This window comes from Bos grunniens, chromosome 12, assembly GCF_055505025.1.
Source record: "Bos grunniens cultivar Pamir isolate PY7600 chromosome 12, Bosgru_T2T1.0, whole genome shotgun sequence".
Classification (NCBI taxonomy): Eukaryota; Metazoa; Chordata; class Mammalia; order Artiodactyla; family Bovidae; genus Bos; species Bos grunniens.
Genome location: NC_141176.1, coordinates 35,585,328 through 35,604,863, shown reverse-complemented (window position 1 = coordinate 35,604,863; position 19,536 = coordinate 35,585,328).

Here is a 19,536-nt window from a genome sequence, read left to right as displayed (position 1 = left end):
TTTTTTTTTTTAAAGAAAAACAAAATGTTATATGCTTTGGCAACTGATATAATAAACTGTAATGGTGTGTAAATAAATAAATACTGACTTATGCAATTTCTGTACATAAGTGTGCCAGGGGAGTGGATGGCTCAGGTCTGGGGCTGGCACTGTCCTGTGGGGCCGTGGAGTGAGCCCCCCAGCTCCTGGCTTTGCACCCGGTTCTTGTCGTAAGGCACTCAAGGCCGTGGACAGCTGCCCCTCCACTTCTGGAGTGGTGGGTCCAGTTTTCACAAACATGAGCCTGGCCAGCCAAACCACTGTCTTAACTGGTGCCAACGCTGCACCTCAGTCACAGACTTAACGGACATGGATTGATCACCCCCCCATCTGTCATGCAAATGTCTCCAGGCCATGCCAACAGACATGCCAGGTCATCTTGGGGCACCTGTCCCCAGGCTGTGCCGCAGGACATGCCAGGTCACCCCCGGGCACTTGTCCCCACCATGTCCTGCTCTGTGGGTCAGTGAACAGCTTCAGTTTATGGTTTTCATGTGATTTCATCTCATTGACACTATGCTGTGTTATTTACTTGATAATCTGTAATTGTATGTAAATACATACAGGATTATGTAATTTGTGTAAATACAAAATTACAGACTTTGGAAAACTGGTATTTTTTACTCGATGTCCATGTTGGAGCTGCTTCCGACTCTGTGCCTACACCAACTGATGGAATTTTAAAAACACGATCTCCTTGCTCTTACAGCTGTTGCGTGTGTGTTGAGGGGACGAGGAGGTGGGGTGCTGGGAGGGGGGAGCAGACCCACCCAGGTGTCTGTCTTTTCTGTGAGCCTGAGATGAAGGAGTGGGGAGTGCCAGGGTTAGAGAGGCGTGGGCATGCCTCGGGCAGCACTCGGAGCTGTGTGCAGGCCTCCATGGACGGTGAGGGGACAAAGGCTCTGTCTGAGGTCGCGTTCTGTGTGTGCTGTGTCATTTGACCTCGAAACGTGCCAGATTTAGATCCACTGTTTGTGGCCACTTGTGCGAAAGTGCAATGAAATGGTGGGGGTTGGGGAATGCACCAGATGGACTCAAAACATGCATGAGCCACCAAGCCCGTGTGTCTGTGTGCATGCATCTGTGATACAGGCAGTGTTATACTGTGTCCACAGGCATTTCATGTTTTAAAACTGATATTTTATTGTTGCCAGTGGGACAGGGAGGAATTATGAGACTGTAAGGTGCCTGCCTCCATCATTAAGAGTACCGCATCCTGGGGAGTGTGTAGGGCTGGCCAGGTGGGAGGAGAGCTCCGTGTGGCTTCTCTCCCTGCCCTGTGCCTGGGCGGCCGGTTCCCTTAGGTCTTTATAAGAATTTTTGTTTGACATTTTCTTCACTGGGTTGGTAGGGGGAGCAGGCAGAAATGAGACACGGCCTTTTCTATCATCTTTGGGAAGAAATTGGCAATAAGTGTTGCCCACGTGGGCCCTACCTACCCCTTGGCACTGTGCCAGCTCACACTCAGTAGGGCGGTGGGTCTGGCTCTAAGGTTGGACAGTGTTTTGACTGCAACCAGGGAGGTCGAGAAGACACCAAAGAGAGGCCTCTTTGCTGTTTGGTTGATAGTCAAAGAGAAAATCCATCTTTAGGTTTCTCATTATTCTCTGAATGTATTCCAGCTTATGTCTTGGAAAACATTTTTAAAACAACTTGAATTTAAAAAGTTGTAGGCATCCCCAGGTATCTCAAAATTCCCAGGTGGTGCTAGTGGTAAAGAACCCACCTGCCAATGCAGCAGACATAAGTGACCAAGGTTCAACTCCTGGGTTGGGAAGATCCCCTGGAGAAGGGCACGGCAACCCACTCCAGACTTCTTGCCCGGAGAATCCCATGGACAGAGGAGCCTGGCGGGCTGCAGTCCAGGGGTTCCAAAAGAGTTGGACACAACTGAGCACAGCACCAGGTATCTCAACAACCGTTGGCCAACTGTGCTTGTAACTGGCTGTTGTTGTTTTTCCCAGCCCTTCTGAAGATCCTTCTGATTACGCTGTGGTTTTGGTTGTGATTCCCATTGGTTTTTCATGGACTGAACTGGGCACATTTGATGCTGGGAATGAAGGATTTACAAGATTGTGTATCGGCCCATGTTGGGCTGAGCTGCTGAGTTTGCCTGCTTTGCTCAGGGCCTCCGGGGGTGGGTAAGTGGTCCTGACCATGTCCGTGGCCCGGCTTGGGGAACCTTGCTTGTGAACACACTCTGGCAGGCTTCTTTCTGAACACTTTGTGGGGTGCGGCAGAGCACTCTGGAGGCTCCACCTGGCTGTTGTCTTTGGCTTCCAGTGTCTGCGGGTGTGCAGGGCAAGTGGATGGCAGCTCTGTGGGATTTCTGCTTCTGATGAATAAAAAGAGGGCTTCTCCTGGCCCATGAGGATGCTGAGGACTATAACTGCTCTTTCAGAAGCAGGCGGTCCTCTGAATGTCTCTTCATTCCACAGCCGAGCAAATCTTGCCCTCTCTCCCTCCCTTTCTGTTTTCCTTTTCCTCATGCCTTCCTTCCCCCTTTCTTTGGTTGTGTGGAGCTGGCATCAGTGGTAAAGAGACAGGCGGGGTCCCCCAGGGGTCCCGGAGCTTAAACCACAGGCACCGTGGTGTATTGCAATGAACCTGGGGATGGGAGGGGCCGGGGGCCGGGATATGTACATGCGCCTCATGTGGACTTTTGAGGATCTGAGGTCGTCATGTCTGGGATGAAACATAAAAGAGCAGGAGAGATGGGAGAGAGAGCTTATAGCTGCCGGCCCTCTGGATGTGTCGATGGTGCTTTGTTCGTGGAGAATCTGGGCTTGTTGGGTCTTTTACTGGAGTTTCCTGGACGCCTGTGATGGACCCTGAGAAAGTAGAGAGGGCTGGCTGATTGGCCAGCACCAGTCGGGGCCTTGGTTCCTGGAGATGGAGGTGGCCGGCCTGCAGTCAGGCCAGCTTGGCTGCACGGTGTCTTTGGGGGCTGCACGCACAGACTTTCGTTGTGTTTAGAGGAAGGTGACCCTATTAGTTTTTGTTACTATTACTTTAACATCCCCCTCTCATTTACCTCATGTCACAGGCACAGTCCACAACAGGATAGCACTGAAAATACAGAATAATAAAAGAGGTGAAAATACAAGCTTTAAAATATCCACTACATTCTTTCAATAAATATGTATTGAGCAGCTGCTATACGACATGAAACAGTGCTAAAGATGTAGTGGAGGGAAAGAAGTCAAATTCAGAGCTTGTTACTTAAATTCAGGCTGAGTTCCATGGCGACTGTTATATAAGCGTGCAGTTTGGATCCTGTTGGACTGGGGTGCCCATATGAGAAGGCAATTAGGAGAATGTTCCATGAACGTCACCCGTCTTCAACTATGTATCCAATTTACAGGAATATATAAGAACACAGTTAGATGTATTCCCATTCAAGTCCTATTGTTTTAAGACAATGTTTTTTTCCCCCCTTTTTTTCATATTCTTTTGCATTACGGTTTATCACAGGATTGAATGTAGCTCCATGTGCTATACAGTAGGACCTTTTGCTAGCCATTCTATATATAAGTTTGCATCTGCTAGACCCACCCTCTCACTCCACCCCTCTCCCACCCCTGCTTCCCCAGGACAGTGTTTTAATAGAGTGTTCTTGAATTTGATGGTACAGACTCTTTCTGTAGATGATCTGCTCCTGGGCAGTAAATGGGTTTCTTCTGAAACAGAGGCTGCACCATTTTTCCTTCTGTGGGCAAATCCACAGGAAAACCCACCAGAATTTCAAAACGTTATCAGTTCCATATTTGTGATATCTTTTAAGGATACCAGGAGTCTGAAGGTACAAGAACCAATGAAGCTTTGGAAACAACCTCATCTCCCATACAACCGACCTCATTGAAATATAAAGAAAGGAGCAATAGAGAGAGTAGCATGGAAACATATACAATACCATGTATAAAATAGATAGCCAGTGGGAATTTGCTGTATGATTCAGGGAACTCAACCCGGTGCTCTGTAACAACCTAGAGCACTGGGATGGGGTGGAAGGTGGGAGGGAGGTTCAAGAAGGAGGAGACATAAGTATACCTATGGCTGATTCATGCTGATGAATGGCAGAAACCAACACAATGTTGTAAAACAATTTATCCTCCAATTAAAGGTAAATAAAAGAGAAATATAAAGGGGCCTCTAACAGCAACTTTTATACTGCAGAGATGAAATTACACATTGTGGTTAGGGGGATAAAACTTCTCATTTTGTCTTCACCAGAATTAAAAATCTGTAGTTAATCCTTTTCTAGCTTAGGGGGCCCTGGCTTCCTGCTTTCCTGGGTCTTCTCTCTTTGTCCCATATTTGAAGAGTAGAGATGCTTCAGTGCCTGCTGCAGAATAAATGGAATGAGTGGGATGTGGTAGGTGGTCTTTAGAATTTCTCTGGAGGAGTTTATGATGTTGTGTTTAGGGGATGAGGGCTAATTGAATTAGAGCAGTGTTCAAAGCAGGGCTTCCCTAGTGGCTCGGATGGTAAAGAATCCACCGCAATGCAGGAGATCCAGGTTGGATTCCTGCGTTGGGAAGATCCCCTGGAGAAGGAAATGGAAATCCACTCCAGTATTCTTGCCTGGAGAATCCCATCAGCTATGGTCTGTGGGGTTGCAAAGAGTCAGACATGACTGAACAACTAACCAGCACCAACTACCACCAGGGGCATTCAAAGCAGAGTGTAGTGGCAAGAAGAGAGAGTGCCATCCTCAGGAGACACACATGACCAGCCCTGGATGGAGAGAACCCGAGGGCAGAACATTTCCCTGACACGACCGTCCACCAGTGTGGTGCCGTCCAGAGATTGATCTGAGTCCTGAAATGCTACTTTGGTGCTTGCCTGTGCTTGCTTAGTTGTGTCTGACTCTTTTCGACCCCTCTGACCTTAGCCCACCAGGCTCCTCTGACCATGGGGTTCTCCAGGCAAGAGTACTGGAGTGGGTTGCCATTTCCTCCTCTAGGGGATCTTCCCAACCCCGGGATTGGACTTGGATCTCCTGCATTGGCAGGCAGATTCTTTACTGTGGAGCCACCAGGGAGGGTGCAAAATTTGGATTTTTTCTGATAATCTGCTTCCAAGAAGCAGTTTTAAATTCTGAGGTGACTCTCATGTGCCTATGTCCATGCTTCCTGTTGCCTCCTCCTGGCATATTTCCTATTCGAGAAGGCTGGATTCTGCTGTTCTCATCTCAGAGCTTTCATTTGGTTCCAGATGCAAAATGCTTGCTTCTCTTAAAATGTGGATTATTAAGGGGAAGAGTCGTATCAGCGGTGCTTCCTGTCAAAGTACGTGAATTAACGTGCCTGAAAATAAGTCTAGTCACATCAAGTCCTCATCTGAGAGCCACTGCCCTGCTCTGCATTCTACATGGTACTACACGTGTTGCCAAACACATCAACTCCTTGAAACAGTCAAACTGCACTCCATCGAGCTGCTCTGTATCCTAATTAGCTGGTTGCTATGGACCCTTGGGTCATGTTTTTTTTTTTTTCAAATAACAGGAGCTCAAATTATAGGAAAACTAAAACTAAAATAGAAAGAATAAATATTATTATTGTAGCTTGGATAAATAGAAGTGTTTTTTTTTTTTTTGTAGTCATAAGGTCACATTTGGTGCTTTAAAATTTTAAGCCATTTAAAATTGGTCAACTATTGAGTTTTATTCTTAGAGAAACTCATGATCTTTCAACATAATACACACTTGATTATTTAGAATCTGACCAAAATTTAAGTGAAGGGAACTTTTCAATGGAAACTCCTTAATTTATTCAGCAAGCAAATATTAATATATTTGGGGGATTATAAAGCAGAACAGAATTGTTAAAATTTGTTTTCATATACAATATGAATCTATATGGACTCACTTAGCTGTGCCTGGAGAAGGAAATGGCAACCCACCCCAGTATTCTTGCCTGGAGAATCCCATGGATAGAGGAGCCTGGCAGGTTACAGTCCATGTCGCAAAGAGTCGGACACAACTGAGCACCTAACACAACTTGTGCCTACCTCTTGTGAAAATGTCATAAGTTCATTGTCGTAACTTTTCTTCTTGCCCCCTTTGTATAAAATATCACTTTTTTCTGGAGAAGAGGACTGGGATGTGGTTTAAAGCAGAGTGCCATCTGGTGCTTTATAATATAATGGATTTGGGTAGCTTGGAGATCTTCTTTGGATTCCCATTCAACTGGATGTTTAGAATTGTTCTCAAAGGTATTCCTTCTTGGTTTACTTGGAATTGAAAAGTAGCTCCAAAAAATGAAACATACATAAAGTCAGTATGATGTAACTTGGCATACATTTTGGGCACGTTTTATAATGATTAGTCTATATTTGTAATTCAGAACAGTCGTTAAGTTTCCAAATTCCTGTGTGACTGTTTTTATCTCAGAAACATGTGATGGCTTATCATGAGGCTCTCTTACTGGGGAGCCACACCCAATGGTTCTGAGCACACTGAAGGGACTATATTAAGGAGTGTGTGACAGATGTATGAACAATTTATAAATACATTTGATTAGTAATTGCCCTCTAGAAAGGGTAGAGGAATAGACTGAAAAATCTCAGGATTCACAGAGCTTTGGGTGGAGTACACAGAAAGGTCTGATTCAGTCAGTGGTGGAGAGTAATTAGCCTTAGACTAAACACTGTTCCAGTTCTACCTAATATATTTAAAAAGAAACACCAAAAAATATGAAACTATTTTAAAGTAAGCTTAATTTTATCCCCAAACAATGCTCAATAATATCTATGGAAATAAAAAATATCAAGCAACCAGTAAGATAAAATACTTTCTGACCACAATAGAATCCAATTTAGCAAAAAGGTCTCTGGATAATCCATAAACACTGAAAACTAAGAAAATGTAACTTCTAAATATTCTGATTTTGAACCCATGACTCAAAGAAGTCAGAAGTGAAACTATAAAGTAGCTTGAACTAAATGAAAGTTAAAATACAACAGCTCAAAAACTGTGGAACACTGCTAAGTTAATACTTAGGGGAAATTGATATTTACTAAATTCCTTTATTAGAAAAAGGAAAGGAAGAAACAAAAGAAAAAAATCCTCAAACCAATGAATTCAACTTCCATCTTAAGAAACTAGAAAAAGAAGAGAAAATTTGGCGTAAAGTGAGCAGGGCAAAAGACATATAAAGATCAGAGTAGAAATTAATGAAACAGAAAACATAAAAACAACAGAAAAAAAATTAATGAAACAAAAAACTGGTTCTTTGACAAGATCAATAAAATTGATAAACCTTTAGCCAAACTGATCAGAGAAAAAAGTAAGAAGACACAATTTAGAGATATAAAAATGGAGAGGTTACTTTACTATAGATTCTATAGATGTTAAAATGAAATGAGGGAATGCTAGGAACAATTGATGACAAAGTTTAATGTTGAATAAATTAAAACATTTAGATTAGATGGACAAATTACCTGAAAAACATAAACTACAAGATACCAAGCTTACTCAGGAAGAAATAGATAACATGAATAGCCCTATTTTTACTAATAGGATTAATATCATTGCTATTAATATTTAAATGTGAAATATTAACTTTACCAACAGATATAGATATTCATACTAGTTACAAAATTAGTAAATGAATTTGCAATTAAGACCCTCCCCACAAATAAACCTCTAGACTCAGAAGCATCACTAGTAAATTCTACCAAATGTTTAAGAAAAAGAAATATCACTTTAAGATAAATGCAGAAAATTGAAGAGAAGGAAATATTTAAAACTCATTTTATGAATTAAGACAGAGAAGGACTTTACAAGAAGAAAAAAATGACAGATCAGTATCCATCATGAGCATATGGATTTAAAACTTCTAAATATAATTTTAGCAAGTTGAATCCAACCTTTTTTTTTTTTTTAAAGAAGAAGAATGTATCATGTCTAAAGTAGGACTTTATTCCAAGAATTCAGGGTTGACTTGGCAATTGAAAATTAGTATAATTCAACTTATTACCATGCAAAAAAGAAAAGCAAGTTATCAGTCATCTCAGTAAATTTAGAAACAGTATTTGACAAAATTAAAAATAATTCCTGACAAAACCCTTAGCAAGGTTGTTCACTCTTACCACTTCTGTTCAACTTTGTCCTGGAGATCCTAAGCAGAAAGAAATGAAGGGCATCCACATTGGAAAGTAAGAAGAACCATCTTTTTTTTTTTGCAGATGACATTACCATTTATGCAGAAGATTTGATGATATCTACAGAAAAGCCAGTAGAATTAAAAAACGAGTTTAGGTTGAAGGATGCAAGTTATCGATTAGTCGCCAAGTTGTGTTTGACTCTTTTGCAACCCCATGGATTGTAGTGTACCTGTCTGTCCATGGGATTTCTCAGGCAGGTATACTGGAGTGGGTTGTCATTCCCTTTTCCAGGGGATCTTCCCAACCCAGGGATCAAACCTATGTCTCCTGTATCGCAGGCAGATTCTTTACCACTGAGCCACCAGGCACTACAAAAACCAATTGCATTTCTACATATTCTTAATGAACAATCAGATATTTAAATAAAAGTAACATTTAATAGAATACAAATATTTAAGGACAAATGTCACAGAAGATACTCAAGATACCAATTCACCACAGACCTCAAAATGTGGCTGAGATAAAAGAAGTCAAATAAATGGAGAAATACACCACGTTTATGTGTTGTTAAGCTGTATATCTCCTACATACTGGCCTATTGATCAGAGGTCACCTCAATCAAAATTTCACAGGCTTTTCATTTTTTTAGAAATTAGAGATTGATTCTATAGTTCATATGGAAATAGAAAGGAGTGAGAACATCCAGAACAAGGAACACAGTTGGAGTCTTGACACCATGTAAATTCAAGGCTTATAAGGCTACAGTAGCTGAGACTGTGCCGACCCATCACTGGAACAGAATACAAAGTCCATAAAAAGACCCACAAATCGGGAGACACCTCAATTTCAAAATTGTATTGTTACTCTCTATTTTATGCTAAGAAGCAAATCCTCATACATAAATTGTATTATAGCAGCAACAGGACTGAAAAAGAGATCTGATGTGCTAAATTAACTATTTTTATCTCTATACTTCTAAAAAATTAAGACTGTATGTTTTTAGAGCAATTTTATGTTCATAGATTTCCCATATACTACCCCCGTCCCCAATCCATACAACATCTTAACCACCGAAAGTCCATAATTTCTGTTATAGTTCATTCTTGGTGTACGTTTTTGGGGTTTGGAAAATGTATAATGATACATATCCATCATTATATTAATAGTATCATACAGAGTATTTTCACTGTCCTAAAAGTCTTCTGTCCTCCACCCCTCAAGCCTTTAGAAACCACTGATCTTTTTGCTGTCTCCATAGTTTTACTTTTTCCAGAGTGTCATACAGTTGAAATCATACAGAACATAGCCCTTTCAGATTGACTTCTTTCACTCAGTAATACACACTTGAGATTTCCCCCAGTCTTTTCATGGCTGGCTAGCTCATTTCATTTCAGCACTAAATAGTATTCCATTGCCTGGATGGACCTCAGCTTATTTATCCATCATCCAGTGAAGGACATCTGGTTTTTTCCCCCAGTTTTGTTAATTATGAATAAAGCTGCTATAAACATCCCTGTGCAGAGTTTTTGGTGAACCACAGTTTTCATTTCTTTGGGTAAATATCAAGGAGTAAGATCGCTGGGTCATATGGTAACAGTATGCTTAGTTTTGTAAGAAACTGTCTAACTGTCTTCCGAACTGCCTGTACCGTTTTAGAGTCCTACTAGGAATGGATGAGGGTTCCTGTTGCTTCACATCCTTACCAGTCAAGATGACTAAGTTTTGACAAAAACACAAAGGGAATTCAATGAAGAAATGACAGCCTTTCAACAAATGGTATGAACAGTTGAATATATCATACACAAAAAATTCAATCCATACCTTGTACCATATATAGAAATTAACTAAAAATGGACTATAAACCTAAACATCAAACCAAAAACTATGAAACTTCTAGAATCAAACAGGAAAAAAAATATCTGTGAACTTAGATAAAGATTTCTCAGATACAACACAGGAAGAGCACAATCTCTTTCAAAGACACTGTTAAGAGAATGAAAAGAAAATCCACAGACTGCCAGAATATAACATCTTCAAGTTATGTCCAGACTTACCTGCCTAAGGATCTGAAGCTAGAATGTGTGAAGAATTCTTGAAACTCAGTAAAGTGGGCAAAATATTTAAACTGTCACTTCTCCAAGGATTATGCAAATGGCAAATAATTACCTAAAAAGATACTCAACATCATTGCTCTTTAGGGAGATGGGAGGTGAAACTGCATTGAGATACCATTACACACCTATTAAAAGGGCTAAAATTTAAAAAACTTGACCCTTCTGAGTGTTGGTAAGGATTCAGAGGAACTGGAATGCTTATTCTATATGATCCAGACATTCCACTTCTATGTATGTACCCAACAGAAAAAGACATATGCAGCTGTTAAGGTAATAGCCAAGTACTGGGAAAAACCCCAAATGTATTAGATGTACTCCAGGGGAATGAATTAACTCTGATGTGTCTGTACAATGGAGGACCGCTCCACAATAAAGACGAGTGGATTATTGAAACATGCCACAGCATGGATGAATCTCAAAATAATTGAGCTGAATGAAAGAAGCTAGACAAAAAAGTACACGGTACATGTACTTGTTTCTATTTGAATAAAATTCTAGAAAATTAAATCTAAATGTGAAGTTATAGGCAGTAGATGGTGGTTTCCTGGGGAAGAGCAGGGCCAGCAGAAGTGGGAAGACGGGGCAGTGAGGAGACCTTGGGGTGATGGGTTTGGTAATGATCTTGATTTACTGGCTGGAGAGACATGTCAAACCTCACATTCTACATTTCTGTACAGTTTGTTGTATGGCCATTTTACAGCAGGGAAAAAATAAAAAATATTACATAAAATATTTTACGTATTTATATAAACAGCCATCATGTAGTTGACATGTGATGATGGTGGTAGTGTGATCTTGGAGCATCAGTCAGCCCCCTTCCTGACAACCACAGCCTCATATCCTCCCTCAAGGAGATCCTCACGTCTGCTGAACAGCAGGACAAGGAACACCCAGAGGAAGGGAAATTATGACGATATTTCTCCCTCATCACCATTTTCTAAAACCCAGCTCCTTGGACTTGAGTGATCTGCCAGAGACAGGAAGGTGAGTCTGGGGCGGGAGAGAGCAGCTCATTACCGGTGGTGGTCCAGGGAGCCCTCCACCCCAGCCCCAAACCACATTGCACACTGTTTGCAGGAGAGAGAGGCTTGACTTACAACCTCCTGTGAAGGAGACCTGTGAGCGAAACGAAAGAACAACAGCAAGAAAAATCAAGACATACATGTGGTGTCATATAGAATACCTTTCTGGGCTTGCTTTGTAATGATTAGTTCTGTATTTTTAGTTCAGAACTAAAGGAGTTAAGTTTCAGAATTCCTGTTTAGCTGTTTTTATCTCGTGACAACTTGTCATGGGGCTAAATCGGGAGCCACGCCCGATGGTTCTGAGCACAGTCAGGGGACTATATTAAGGAGCATGTGACAAATGTACGAACAATTTATAAAACCATTCGATCAGTTACTTACTGCTCTCTAGACAGGGGCTAAGTGTTTGAAGCAAACTTGGGAATGCAGACGATGCTGTGAAGTTCACTAGAGATTAGAGGGAAGAATTAATACAACATGTAACACAGTGACTGACTCACCTGTTCTTAGGACCGTAGGACTTTATACTGAAGACATGACATGAACGTCAAGACTGTATACAGGATTGCAGATTAATGGTCTGAAAACAAGTTTTTGTAAGGCAGAAGAGAATCAAAGGCTCATTTCTGTTTTCTACACAACTAGGATGAGAACTTTACATTTGGAGGACAGCAAATAAGCCAGCTATGGTTGTCTCGATGGAAATCAGGCCATGTTGTGCCTACACTCTATTGGACTTCAACACAACACATTCCCACTGTGCTAATTGTTTACAGAAGGATGGAACCTATGGAAGTAGTAATCGTTTATACTGCTATTAATTCACACACGGGTGATACCAGCTTACAAAGAGTATTTACTTGCATCTTCTCCTGGGATGGAAGGTCAATGAGGCTGATTGATGTTTTTAAATCGTGGAAGTTGCATGAGTGTCGTTATTCATTTATTAAATACCCATTCTCTACCAAGTTGGTTATTGTTTACAAGTGTAAGCTTTGTGGTCTGGTGGCCTGGGTTTGAATCCCATATCCATGGTTTCTTCTAACTTTGTGGCCAGGGACATACCATGTTCCTCAGTGTGTTTTTGCGTGGCCCTTCATCCCTGCCTCTGAGGGGGCTGTTGTCAGGATGGGGTAAGTGAGGTTTGTAAAGCGTGTTGAATAGAACCTGACCTGCATAGGCTCACAGCAGGGTGCGTCTCTCCTTCCACACCTCAAATTTGCATCCTTGAAATCACACAATCATGTCTGTCTCAGAAAAAACACACTAGCTGATTCACGACAGTCCTGGGATTGCACTTGGGCTCTCTGACCTTGGCCTCAGCTTCTCTCCCCCATCTTAACACCGGAGAGATGGGTCCACTTGAGTTCTAGGTTTTGGAAACTCCCACCTAGCATTTTCCTTCAATCATGGTGGACTCCATGTGTACCTCCTCACTTTGCCTGGGCAGCCGAAGCACCACGTTTAGCCAGCACGTCTCGGACTGCAAAGCAGAGGGCAAGTGTGGCTTCACCTACCTTCGCCACGTTCCAGGGAGGTGGGGCCATAGCCCAGAAGTAGCTTTTTTTTTTTTTTTTTTTCTTCTTTGAATTGGAAACACATGGGACTTAGGGATGTGAAGTGAGTTGATTTGGTTCAGTTTCCACTGGGAATGAGGAGCAGTCTTCCTTAGTAGATCAGTGATCCAGGTTTCATTGTACGTGTCCCAATAACATATCCCCTCTTCAGTTTTCTCAATTGGTTATCGTGTCTCCATGCAGAGGATACCTGGCAGGTAGTGGTCCAGTAGCTCTGGGGGGTATCTGCTGGGACTGCCATGTCACTGGGCCTGATGGGGGAGGACCACGGGCTGAGATTCATGGTCAACATGTTCAACAATGTGCTTCCCTCCTTTCAGCCACCCAGCTGGAGACTCAATTCCCAACCTCCCTTGCAGAGGGCTTGACTACCTGATTAATTTATAGCAATAGACGAGAGTAGAAGAGATTTTATGGGATTTCTAGAGCTGGCCTCAAACACCACACATCACTCCTCCTTCCCATATGACCCTGAGACTCAACTTTGACCTTGTAGACAAGCCCAATGTCCAAGAGGCTGGAGGGATAGTTCATTGAACTCCTCTGGGCTTCCCAGGTGGCTCAGTGATAAAGAATCCTCCTGCTAATGCAGGAGATGCAGGAGATGTGGGTTTGATCCCTGGGTCAGGAAGATCCTCTGAAGAAGGAAATGGCAACTCTTGGTATTCTAGCCAAGTAAATCCCTTGGGCAGGGGAGCCTGGCAGTCTATAGTCCATGGGGTCATAAAGAGTTGGACACATGGATGTATGTATACTCTGGACTGTTCAGAACTAGCAGGGACACCGGTGACCACGTCTCGTTCGACCCTCTTCCACTTCTGCCTCCCCATCAGGTCAGGATTCTTAGTTTTCCATCTCTAGCATCTTTCTGCTGGATCACTTAAGTGGGTAACAAATTCTAAAGACAAAACCAGAAAATAGCCCATCAGCTATGCTGTGTTCATGGAGTGAGAATGCGTTTCACAGAAAATGACTTTGCCATCTTTGGTGATTCTGCTGTTTATTTTCTGCCCCAGAACTACTTGTTTGAACAAAATCACTTCGTTATTTACTCGTGGCTACGTGTATCATTAGATTTCCTCCCTGATTTGGAATTTGGTGGCTTATTGCTGGGAGTTATACCTGCATTTTAGAAATGACTTTTGAAACCATTTCAGAGATTATCCAGAGAAGACCAAAAATCTGTGTAAGGAATCTAGTAGTAGGAAAAGTGTGATGGTGGAGGTGCATGGAACTGTCTTATTATTATACCTGCTGAACATAATAACAACCGAGCTCAGAAGACTCTGTAGCTCTTTATCACCCCAATTTCAAGAGGTGCACAAACCACATTCTCCCACCTGTGAGCATTGTCTCAAAGGTGCCGCCTCTGCCCACCCCTGCGTCCAGGACAAAACTTGTGAAATCCTTGTCCCCACCCCTCCCCGCCCCCACCCTACCTCTCAATATCACGAAATCCTACTGATTTGCCCCCAGGCCAGCTCCTTCTCTCCAGCCCGTGAGCGGGTCCCCTCCATCTGTAGGGCTGATCTCGTTCTCACCTCCCTCACGATCCTTCCCTCCATCCTTCGTGGAGCTGTGAGAGTTGTACAGCCCTGCCACTCCCTGGCCCTGAACTGCTGTGTTCTAGAACATTCTAGAGTTTGGGAAGGGGACTTGGTACATGCACCCCATATTAGGGAACACTCCAGCGGGGTCTGATGTACCACCTCAAGTTCCAAAGTGTTAATGTTTCTGTTCAGAACAATCGATCAAAGTGGACAAAGTCTATATGTAGCTTCAGATCCATGGAGGTCGGACTGTGTGGCCTTAAGTTCTGACTTTGTCCCCCAAAGTGTTGACCCCTTGCTCTGAACATCTGTTGTGTTTCTCTGATCTGCTTGCTCCACGTCGGAGCAGATTCTAGCAGGATCTCCCAGCTTCCCAACCCACCCTCCCCTCCAACGCCTCCACAACAAACTCAGCTGTTTCCTGTCCCTCCTCCCTGGGGTGACTCCACCCAGCTCAGATGCCTCCTCCTCCGGTTTCCTGTGCTCAGTGCCTAGTGTTGACATGGTGGGTTGTGTGACCCCCGGATTCCTGAGTTATGTTGGGCTCTGTCCACAGCACCCCCCACCCCACAACCCCCATGCACCTGGGCCCTGGGGGCAGCAACCACTTTGGGGACTCAGTTGAGAAATGACTCTCCCCACTGCTTTCTCCCTGGAATGTATTTACTGTTTTATTGTGGGTGTTAATGGGGAATCGGGATTCCATAGATGGACTTTGGGCTTTGAAGTTGACTTTTCCAGAAACAAATGTATGCATCAAGGGCTGTCTGGACTTTGCCTCCAAATTTCATAACTACGGTTCATCAGCGTCGGCTAAGTTGACAGGGAAAATCCCGTGCTCACCACAGATCTCGGAAAACCGGTGCCTGTAGCTTTGTCACACGAGCTGCTGCAGAGGAGTCTGGGGTGTGGGAGGGGACCCCAGGAGGTGGCCCAGAGGAGCAGGAGGCTCGGCAGGTGGCCCGTGCGGTTTCAGTCTTGAGTTGTTTAACTTAAACCTGCAATGTCTGCCTTTCCACTCGTTCACTCTTTTGTTTTAGTCGATTAGAGAGGCTTCGAGGTTTTCCGTGGGAGACCGTCCTTCTCACGTGGCTGCACTCTGAGAGGCGCTCTCAGGGTGGAGAGAAGGCGCTGGGTGTACATAGTGTTCTGGAGACTGTGCACAAGCACCGGGGCACACAGGAGCTGGTTTGGGAAAATAAATTGAGAATTGTTGAAATGTAAGATTTTTAAAGAAATTTTTATTGATGTGTTTTAGTTGATTTATCATGCTGTGCTAATTCCTTCTGTATAGCAAAGTGACTCAGTTATTCATATGTGTTCTTTTTCATGTTCTTTTCCATTATGGTTTATGACAGGATATTGAAGACAGCTCCCTGTGCTATGAAGTAGGACCTTGTTGTTTATTCATCCTATAGGAAATATAGGATGTTTAATGGCCCTTCTAACCTTAAAATTCTTACAATCCATAGCAATGAGCCTGCTAGGTCTTTGGTCTTTGGTGTTTTACCATGACTGCTACCTCATGTCATTTCTGGTAATAAATGCTTTATTTCTTTGCAAACTGGTCATCTGCTGTGTCTTTCATTTGGCTGATATTTATGGGATGATGACCATGAGGTGGGTGTTGCCTTAGGTGCTGGGGAGTCACTGGTGAGCAAACCCAGTGCGTTTCCACTCTGCTGAGCTTGCGGTCTGTTGGGGAGAGGAGGTGATAGCCACGGGCTCCAGCAGTTGGGGTAGGAGTCACGCAGGGTGGACCGGAAAACAGTAGATTCGGAAAAGCAGGATTTCCTCCTGCTGGGTTGGAACAGTACTCCTCAGTGTCTTTAATTTCGCTCTCTCTTCAAAAGAAGCCCACACAGCTCTCTGAACGCCCTTCATAAATTGTCCTCTCCGGCGGGCTACCCTCCTTCTGCTGAGCCTCCTGGTACCGGGCGAAGCGTCTGCCGCGCTGTTTACATGCCTTCATTATTTATAGGCTGCTACGATTCCCTGCCTCCTCAGCAGTCACCACCCAGACGTGCTGTACATAGTTAGTTATTTTAATCTTTCCCAGTAAATCACGGCTCCCTACCACCCCACTGCTTTTATTACTGGGCTCGGTACTCCCTTCAGCTTTCCTGCATCTTTATGGTATTGAAGTGCCCGGAATTTCATGTAATTTTCCAGGTGGGGTTTGGAGAAGGCTATTAACGAGGGACTCTCACCTCTGTTCTCTGCTGATGAAACCACTGGGAACAAAGCCCAAACCTGCATTAGCCCTTTAGCTGCTGTATCAGCTTTACTAACCCATATCTCATTTTCTCTTCACCATCACCCTGCCTTGGCGGGGCTGGCTGAGCCCACGATGCTCTCACTAACTTGGAGCTTTCCGTCAGGCCTCAGCACTGGCAGGCGGAGGAGGGAAGAGGGGGCAGAGCCCCCAAGAGCAGGTGTCATAGCACGGTGAGTGGCGGTGACCATGCCTGCCCCGGGGAGAGTGACGGTGTGCAGGTTGGGGCTGCTGCAGGCCTTGCGTGTCTTATATTTGAGGCTTGTAGCATGCTGGCATGGAGGCTGAGGAACAGGCCCAGAGATGCTGGGGAAGTAGCAGGAAGCCACCCAGCTCCAGGTGAGCCGGCTGGTTTGAGTCGGAGCTGCGGGACTGCAAAGCCTTTGCTCTCTGGAACCAGTATGTCTCATGAGGGGACTCAGGGCAGGTGGGGTGACGCTGGGCAATGGGGCCGGGGCTGGATTCATGTCCGGTCCCCAAGTTATGCGCTGAGGTGGCCCTGCTCCAGCCTGTTCCTCGTCCTCATGGAGTGTGGAGGAGAGAGGCACACTGAAATCTGTAAGCAGGTGAGTGGAAGTTAAGTTCCTGGCTGCAGTGGACACTTAGAAAGCATTGTCACACCTCCCTTCTCCACTCCATCACCTGGAGAGCAGAATCAGGACACAAAGCCCAGCCAGAACTTTCAGAAGCGTCATCTGAAGACGAGAACCAGCCACCCTCGGAGGCCATCTCTAAAGGAACTTGACCTGCAGTGTCTTAACGGCCTGTCGCCAACCTCAGCAGTGCCGCCACTTCTCAACACTTTGCTTCTGTTTCCGCCTCCTTTTCAGGTCAAAGTTGAAATGGAGCGACTGGATTTTATTTCTTCTGATGCATATGTAAACCCTGATCAGGAGTCAACAAACTGTGGGTTTTGACGTGTTTCGTGTGCAGAGCCCCTGCTCTGGAGCCATGGCTATCGTGGAAGAGCTCACTGGCTGCCTCTCCCTCCGCCCGTCAGTCCTCAAAGGTTCACTTGCAGGACAGCCTGGTGTACATGGCAAAGGCCTGACCATTGGGCTTATGCAGATCTGAGGCCCAGGCAGTGTCATTTCTTAGTTTTATAAAACAGGGCAAGTCATTTAATTTATCAGAGCCTATTTTTTTTCCCCTCATCTTTAGGATTTCTGCCCGTGTGTTGCAAAAGGTGAATACGGTCATAGTCCTGCTTGGTAGGCTTGGCTTGGTGTCCCGGCAGCTGCCCCACACGTATTGGCCTTCACTTCTGCTCATCTCTACCTCTTATTTCCTGTCAAAGCCCATGAGTATGTGTGGATTGCCAGGTGACCCACATGACGGTGAATACTTCTAAGTTACTGCTGTACGTTCAGAACTATATGATGCATACTATCCACCCCGCCACCAGCACGACCATTACCGCCACCACCACCATTACCGCCACCACCACCATTGTCATCACCACTACCACCATCATCATCACTGTTTTCACCATCACCACCACTGTCACCACCATCAGCAGCATCGTCCCATCATCATCACCACCACCATCATCACCACTACCACCATCATCACCACCACCACCATCATCACCACCACCACCACCATCGCTACCAACATCATCACCACCACCACCATCAGTATCATCATCACCACCACCACCATCACCACCACCACCATCAGTATCACCATCACCACCACCACCATCACCACCATCATCATCACCACCACCACCATCAGTATCACCATCAGTATTTTCACCATCACCACCACCACCACCATCAGTGCCACCATCACTATTTTCACCATCATCACCATCAGCATCACTCTTACCATCATCATCACCACCATCAGCATCAACACTGTCATCACCATCATCACCACCACCACCATCATCACCACTACCATCAGTATCGCCATCAGTATTTTCACCATCACCACCACCATCACCATCACCACCACCACCACCATCAGCATCAGCATCACCATCATCATCCCATCAGCATCATCACCACCACCACCACCATCACCACCATCATCATCATCACCATTGTCATCCCATCATCATCACCACCACCACCATCACCATCACCACCACTACCACCATCAATACCACCATCACTATTTTCACCATCATCACCATCAGCATCACTATTACCATCATCATCACCACCACCACCATCATCACCACCACCACTGTCAGTATCACCATAAATATTTTCACCACCATCATCATTACCACCACCAGCATCACCACTACCATCAGTATCACCATCACTAATTTCACCATCAGCACCATCATCATGACCACCACCATGGTCACCACCACCACCTTCACCACCAGCATCCCCAGCACTGCCATCATTGCTTCCACCAGTGCTTACTGAGCACACACGGTATGCCAGGCACTAAGCCAAGCCCTTTGCAGACATGTTCTCATTTAGTCTTCAAAATTACCCTTTAAAGTAGTTGCTACTGTTATTCCAGTTTTGAAAACAAGAATACCGATGGTTGGAGAGGTTAACTGTCAATACCTTATTCAAGGCCATATAGGACTTGAGAGATAAAAAAGACACATGAGGCATGAGCCCTGCCCTGAGGAAGTATATGAACAGCTGGGAGGAAAAACCAATGCAAAATGAGTGACCTTGAGGGACTGTCTGTAGTAAGTGCCAAATGGCATAGTTCAGGCTGGAAATGCTGCACATGCTCAGGGAGCAGGGCTAGTGAAGGTCACTGCATGTGTATGGTTCTTTGTTTTATGAATTAACTTTAAGGGAATTCAACTTGCCATCAGGACTGTATGGATACATGTGGGAAACAAGACTCTTAGCCATTCAGACTCCACAA